Source organism: Corapipo altera, unplaced genomic scaffold (assembly GCF_003945725.1).
Source record: "Corapipo altera isolate COAL_440 unplaced genomic scaffold, ASM394572v1 61411, whole genome shotgun sequence".
Classification (NCBI taxonomy): domain Eukaryota; kingdom Metazoa; phylum Chordata; class Aves; order Passeriformes; family Pipridae; genus Corapipo; species Corapipo altera.
The window spans coordinates 3,325,500-3,333,505 of record NW_020884875.1 but is presented as its reverse complement, the minus strand read 5'-3'; the positions used below and the strand labels follow the sequence as shown (position 1 = coordinate 3,333,505).

The 8,006-nt window shown below is 45.6% G+C and overlaps 1 long non-coding RNA gene across 1 annotated transcript; it reads left to right on the top strand.

Moving 5' to 3' along the window:
• The first annotated feature begins 3,033 nt into the window (after nucleotides 1-3,033).
• On the top strand, nucleotides 3,034-4,599 carry LOC113943527. Its single transcript, XR_003526361.1, has 3 exons — nucleotides 3,034-3,190; nucleotides 3,619-3,624; nucleotides 4,417-4,599. It is a non-coding gene; the product is annotated as an uncharacterized LOC113943527 (long non-coding RNA).
• Nucleotides 4,600-8,006: the final 3,407 nt, after the last annotated feature.

Here is an 8,006-nt window from a genome sequence, read left to right as displayed (position 1 = left end):
AAGTCCATCATATTCAAACAGATTCTCACTGACAAATTCTTAGTAGTAAATATTTATGGTTTTAAGAGAGTAGCTCATGTACTTTAATTATAGGCAATTTTTTAAACATATACATATGAATAAACTCACGTCTACACTAAACACATCTCAAAATGTTCAACATACAAAGACTATAAATGTTGGAATAGCATATTTTAAAGAATTACAGACTGCTTATTGTGACTTTTAGAATCCATATTTCCTGCAAACTGTATGATGATCTAGGAAGCCTCTCTCTCATGCAAACATAGATAAGCATCTCAGTGATACATGGACTAAAAAAATTCTGTTAAGCTTATCATACTTAGAAGAATAAAACTCTGAACATAAAATATCAATTGCATCATGGTTTTCACTTCAGTGTTTCAATGCATAGAAGGGATCCATCTCAAACATCTAATAATATTTTAAATGGAGAAAGATAGATATGCATAGCACTTTGGAGACTTTCATATTCATGTTAAATAGAAAGCACTCCAATACAGCAGTATTAGCAGCAGACAACTAAAAGAATGTTTACTGAATAGCCACTATGAATGAAGATAGATTACAAAGGTACCTAGGTTGCCAAAAATACAGATTTCAAAATTAAAATCTACCAAAACACTAACTTACAGAATGTTAACCAGGAAGTGATTCTTCACAAAAGTGACATGCAGAGACTGAACTAGTAGATCACCTACAAGATACCAAAAGTGCTGGGATTATCATTTGATTAAAACTATTCGACTTTATCAGTTTTGTAATTATACTAGAGTAAAAGCCTCATTCTTTTGTGGACATAAAATGAGAACAGCACAAGAAGAATCTATTATAGTCCCTGCCAGAAAGGCTGTACTTCTTAAAGACAAGAAAAAAGGTGAGATAACTGCCCCCCCCTTTAAGTTTAGGGTTTTATAGGTCAGAAGCAAAATGATTCATACTCTGCAATTTGTCACTTAGTGTATAAAGAATGTTATTCAAGCAGTTCAGAAAAACAAGTTTCAGATACAGAGCTTTCCAGATCTCTTTTCTATTGCTTCTGCAAAATATAAACATATCACAAGCAGATCGGAAGAGAAGGTAGTCGTAGTTGTTGTTGAAGAAGTAGCTGTGTTGTAGAGCCATGAGGAGAAGGGGCAGGAGCCCCTTGGGAGGCTCTGAGCACCTCCAGCACCGGCTGGGGGGCTACAGGGACTTGGAACAGTTTAAGACTGGGCTAAGTACCTGTATTTAGAAAACTGGGGGATGTTTCTCCACCGTCAGCAGCAGCAGCAGCAGTGACAAAACCAACACTGGCCGGAGAAAGTGGCGGAGAGCCAAGAGATAAGGGAGAAGCAGCAGAAACAAACATGCAGCCAAGCAGGAAGACACAGAGTTGTCTGAGAGACGAGAGCCAGCAACAGAGAGAGAACTAAGCTCTGCAGAGACAGAGTTTTGGGGTAAGAACTGAACTAAGAACCCCCAAAATCCTTGGAGACCCCTCCTACAGGGAGGGGTGAAGTGCAGCACCACTGTAGAGAGGAGCTGAGAAGCTCAGGCGTCCTAGAAGCTGGACCAAGATGGCCAAAGGAATGCAGAGGAGGGCCTTTGCCCCCCTGCTGCTTTGAGTCAGAGCACGGGAGCTCTGCAAAGGGGGCTTGAATCCCCTGAAGATACAGACCATCACGAAGACCCCTGAGCTTTGTTGATATGACCGTAGTGAAGTGACCTTTGTCCGGGTGAACGGAAGAGAAGACCCTCGCTAGGAGACGAAGGGCCACAAGGGCTTGGATACCCCCCCTCGTGTGTACTGGCAGAGATCCAGCTACAGTGGCTGCATGGAAGAGAGAGAGAACCTGCTGCCCTAGAGACATTGCTGCTCTGAGAGTGGAAAGGATTTTTTCCTTCTTCCCTCCTGGACTTTTATTTGGAAGGGAGAAGAGATTTGATCCATTGTAAATACTTTTTATGTCATGGTAGAGATAGTTAAGATTGTATATAATGTATTGTAGTATTTATTTTCTACAGTCATTGTAATATATAATCCCTTTCCCCCATTTTGAGTCTTGTGTGGTGTCTGGAAAACCCATCTTACACTGGGTTGAGATGTGGGAGGGGGGCTTGGACTAGGGAATTGGATTTTGGAGCTCTCAAAATTGCAAGATGCTTAGTTTGTGGCCACTTGAGCCACAAAAATACTTAGGACAAATAGTAGTCAAATATGCACAAATTTCTTCTACATAGAAATAAAATTATAAAAATCTAATATTTGATAACAATAATTAAAATATCAGTTTTACTAAGAGATATGTACCTGTGGGGTTTATACATTTGCTGTGTTTGAGAAGCATGGGGAGAATTATATGTGTTACATATAATGAAAGTTCTCTTAAATTGTACAGTAACAATTTTGACGTAATAAACTAATGCCAGATCTATACAATGGCACGTGGTGGTTTGAACTGCCCAGCTCCTGGGGCTGGAAATGGTTAATTTCAAAGTGGTTCTTCTGATACAGAGCCAATCAGAAGTTGTAATTCACCTTTTCGAAATTAGCATATTACACAAGCCGGAAGGGAACCTGTTGGCGTAGTTGGAAAATCAGGCAGCCATGTAAGTGCAAAGGGGAGTCCCCCCACCGAATCTGGGGAGTTTTTTGCCGTTTTCCCCACACACACTGCCAGTGGGGGTGGTGGCACAGCCTTGAGCAGCCAGCCGGGGCTGGAGCTGGATCCATGGCAGGCAGGCACTGCACTGGAGCAAGAGAGAAACTCCCCAGGAGCTTTCCAGCCGGCCTTACCGCCTTCCCCCACTGCAGGGGGAGGAGTGGTGAGGAGCTGGCTGGCCCTGCAGCAGGCACAGAGTAGCCTGGGATGGGCTAGAGAGGCAGCTGTGATGCCGGTGTGTTGGCGGTGGCCCGGGGCCATCCCTGCAAGGAAGTGGCAACAGCAACGCACAGCACAGAGCAGAGTGGGCCTAGAATATGGCATAGAGCTAAACTGGTTTTACTGGGAAGAGACTCTAATAAAATTTCGGAGTATATAAAAGATTGAGCAAAATCTAGAAATATCCTGCAACCTGGGGGGGAAGAATGGATCCAGTGTGGAGGAGTCTTTGAACCTTACCCCTTGGGAGGAATTGCACAGGACAGTAAAAAAAGTCTCGAAAGCTTTAATTCCTTTGTGTCATGGTTTGAGAGCCCCAAAATCCAATTCCCTAGTCCAAACTCCCTCCCACATCTCAACCCAGTGTAAGATGGGTTTTCCAGACACCACACAAGACTCAAAATGGGGGAAAGGGATTATATATTACAATGACTGTAGAAAATAAATACTACAATACATTATATACAATCTTAACTATCTCTACCATGACATAAAAAGTATTTACAATGGATCAAATCTCTTCTCCCCTCCAAATAAAAGTCCAGGAGGGAAGAAGGAAAAGATCCTTTCCACTCTCAGAGCAGCAATGTCTCTAGGGCAGCAGGTTCTCTCTCTCTTCCATGCAGCCACTGTAGCTGGATCTTTGCCAGTACACACGAGGGGGGGTATCCAAGCCCCTTGGTCCATCATCTCCAAGCGAGGGTCTTCTCTTCTGTGGGCTGTGTTCACCCAGACAAAGGTCACGTCACCATGGTCATATCAACGAAGTACAGAAGCCTTCATGACGGTCTGTATCTTCAGGGGATTCAAGCCCTCTTTGCAGAGCTCCCGTGCTCTGTCTCAAGCAGTGGGGGGCCAAGGTCACCCCCTCCACATTCCTTCTCTGAGTTTTTCATCTCCCTTCTGCAGTGCTGTAGCATTCCAAGACTAAAAGTCCGTCATCCTTCTCTATCTAGGAGGTCTCAGAGGAGTTTGGGGTCTTTTGGTTCAGTTCTTACCCCAAAACTCTATCTCTGTCTGTAGAGCTTAGTTCTGCTCTCTCTGCTGCTGGCTCTATTTCTCTTTCTCTCTCTCCTTCCAGGAGTTCTCTCTGTGTTGCTGCATGCCTGTCGTTGCTGCTTGGTCTTATCTCTTCTCGTTCTCTGCCACTTTCTCCATCCACTGCTGTTCTGCCGCTGCTTTTCAGTATCTCTTGCTGCGGCTCACAGTGGAGAAACATCCCCTGGCTCAGCTACAGACACATAGTCCAGCTTAACACTGTTCCAAGTCCCTGTAGCCCCCCAGCTAGGGCTGGGGGGGCTCAGAGCCCCCAAGGGGCTCCTGCCCCTTCTCCTCGTGGCTCTACAACATGGCCACCTCTTCAACAACAACTACAACTACCTTCTCTTCTGGTCTGCTTCTGATATGTTTATATTTTGCAGAAGCGCTCATTGGCTCAAACTCCAAGGGTCACCACCCCCTGGGGATTTACCATTTTATAACTTCAGGGGGAAAACTGTTTCCCCCCACCACACTTGGTTGTGGTGAAGAGACCTGGTGAGACAAGAGTTTCCTCGAAGCCCAGGAGGAGCTGCTCAATGGAGGTCGAGCAGTTGGTGGGCGTGCAGCCCGACCCCCAAAACCCCAATTGTGAGAGAGAGAGACTTTAATTATCACCCTGAAAACTCTCCTGAACTGATGTGGGAGGGTCCAGGGCTGGTAGAAATTGTGTTAATGCTGTGTGTTTATTTATTCTTTAGTTTAAGTGTCTTTAGTTATAGTTTTACTGACATATATATACATATATATACATATTATATATATATATATGTATATATGTATTATAATATTTATTATGTTAGTAATTTTAATATAATTCCCTTCCCCCATACTGAGTTGTGTCTTCTCTCACTCTTGAACAAATCTGTGGGGAATCTGGAAATCAATTTCAAGTCTCAAACCACCACATGCCACCAATGAAATAGAATATTTCCAGATTCTCCTATTGTAGAAAGAATCACAGAATCATAGAATGAACCAGGTTGGAAAAGACCTCCAAGATCATCAAGTCCAACCCTTGATCCAACACCACCGTGGTTACTAGACCATGGCACTAAGTGCCACATCCAGTCTCTTCTTAAAAACCTACAGGGATGGTGAATCTGCCACCTCCCTGGGCAGCCCATTCCAATGCCTGATTACTCTCTCTGTAAAAAAATTCTTCCTAATATCTAACCTGAACCTCCCCTGGCAGAGCTTAAGACTCTGCCCTCTTGTCTTACTGCTGGTTGCCTGGGAGAAGAGACCAACCCCCACCTGGTTACAACCTCCTTTCAGGGGTTGAGAGTAAAGAGTGATGAGGTCTTCCTTGAGCCTCCTCTTCTCCAGGCTGAACAACCCCAGCTCCCTCAGCCTCTCCTCACAGGACTTGTGCTCAAGTCCCTTCACCAGCCTTGTTGCTCTTCTCTGGACCTGCTCCAGCACCTCAATATCCTTCCTGAACTGAGGGGCCCAGAATTGGTCACAGTACTCCAGGTGTGGCCTCTCCAGCACTGAGTACAGAGGAAGAATCACTTCCCTGCTCCTGCTGGCCACACTGTTCCTGATCCAGGCCAGGATGCCATTGGCCTTCTTGGCCACCTGGGCACGCTGCTGACTCATGTTCAGCTTCCTGTCAATCCAAACTCCCAGGTCCCTTTCTGCCTGGCTGCTCTCCAGCCACTCTGTCCCCAGCCTGTAGCTCTGCATGGGGTTGTTGTGGCCAAAGTGTAGGACCTGGCACTTGGCCTTGTTGAAGCTCATCCTGTTGGAATCAGCCCAACTCTCCAGTCTGTCCAGGTCCCTCTGCAGAGTTCTCCTGCCTTCCAGCTGATCAACACTCCCCCCCAATTTGGTGTCATCTGTAATTTTGCTAATGGTACACTTGATCCCCTCATCCAGATCATCAATAAAGATATTAAAGAGAAGTGGGCCCGACACTGATCCCTGGGGGACACCACTAATGACCAGCTGCCAACTGGATGCAACACCGTTCACCACCACTCTCTGGGCCCAGCCCTCCAGCCAGTTCCTAACCCAGCACAGAGTGCCCCTGTCCAAGCCGTGGGCTGTCAGCTTTTCCAGAGAATGCAATGGGTGTTGGTGTCAAAGGCTTTGCTGAAGTCCTGATAGACCACATCCACCGCCTTCCTGCCATCCACCAGGTGAGTCACCTGATCATAAAAGGAGATCAGGTTGGTCAGATGGGTCCTGCCCTTCTGTCAGTGGAGGGGCACCGAACAGATTACTCACAGGCCAATTTGGTCGGCAAAATGCCGGTTTATTACAACAAGAACACTCATTATATACTGCTGCTACACTCGGATGCGTGATTCTTCTTCACGCAGCATTGGATACATAAGAGAAACATACTTTGTTGTCCACTGCTAATTGGACCACAACAGGTGTCCATATGAGCAGAGGGCATACGTTCACCCTCTTGAAACTTCACCTTAACCTTGGCAGGGAGCCTTCTTTGTCCTAACTTCAAAGGCTGAAGCCATATTAGCTATTAGTTCTTTTACTGTCTGCACCCAGCCATGCCAAGGCAAGGCTTACAGAAATGCAAGGGGAATTGTTCACACACAATCTCTATTCTCCCAAAACCCTTCCTAAGTCTGTGCTGGCTGGGTCTGATCCCTTGTCCATCCTGTACGTGCTGTGTGATCTCACTTAGGATGATCTGCTCCATAACCTTGCCAGGCACTGAGGTCAGGCTGACAGGTCTGTAGTTTCCCGAGTCCTCCTTCTGGTCCTTTTTGTGGATCGGCATGACATTCGCCAACTTCCAATCATCTGGGACCTCCCCAGTGAGCCAGGACTGCTGGAAAATGATAGAGAGTGGCTTGATGAGCTCTTCTGCCAGTTCCCTCATTACCCTTGAGTGGATCCCATCTGGTCCCGTAGACTTGTGAGGATCCAAGTGGCTCAGTAGGTCACTAACTGTTCCCTCCTGGATTAAAGGGGGGTTATTCGGCTTCCTGTCTCTGTCTATCAGCTCCAGAGGCCAGTTGCCCTGAGGACAACCTGTCTTACTGTTGAAAATTGAGGCAAAGAAGGTGTTAAATACCTCAGCCTTTTCCTCATCTTTGGTGACTATGTTCCCCCCCATGTCCAATGAAGAATGGAGGTTTTCCTTGCCCCTCCTTTTGCTATTGATATATCTGTAAAAGCACTTCTTGTTATCCTTAACAGAAGTGGCAAGATTGAGTTCAAATTGTGCCTTTGTCTCTCTACTTTTCTTTCTATATAACCTAATTACATTCCTAAACTCTTCACGAGTAGCTAGTCCTTTTTTCCACAGTCGGTAAGCTCTCTTTTCCCCCCTAATCTCCCTCAAAATCTCCCTGTTCAGTCAGGTCAGTTGTCTTCCCTGCTGGCTCGCCTTTCAGCACACTGGGACAGCCTGCTCCTGTGTGTTCAAGACTTCCTTCTTGAATCATGTCCATCCCTCCTGGACCCCTTTGTTTTCCAGGATTGTTTCCCAAGGTACCCACTGAACCAGTCTGATGAGTAGGCCAAAATCTGCCCTCTGGAAGTCCAGGGTAGAAGTTTTATTGAGGGCCCTCTTTGCATCTCTGAGTATTGAAAACTCTATTATTTCATGGTTACTGTGCCCCAGATGGTCTCCAACCATCACATCTCCCACCAGCCCCTCTCTGTTTGTGAACAGCAGGTCTAGCAGGGCCCCATTCCTGGTAGGCTCATTTACCAGCTGGAGCAGGAAAAAAGAGGGGAAGCCAGGCAAGGTTGGTCATTCTGGTAGGTCTACAGTTCATGCAGGATAAACTCTGACAAATGAGACATTAAATACAAGTGAAAACAAGTTTCATAAAAGAAGAAATAAGATGAAGGATCATCACCATTAATTCAATCTTCACCACTTCTCCAATTAAAGAAATGTACATCAGAATCTGCTCATTGCAGCTGTAAATGTCTCCATTTCAGCGTTCTGATTTACTCCATTACAGCTCTATTTTTTCCCCTGTACAGGACTAGTTGTTGCTCTCCTAGAGATCATTCAGGTCAAGGACTGAATGCAAAAGTCCTCTGAAACAAGATGTGAAGAGGTGGGAAAAACTCTAAGGTTTCAACGTTTACATG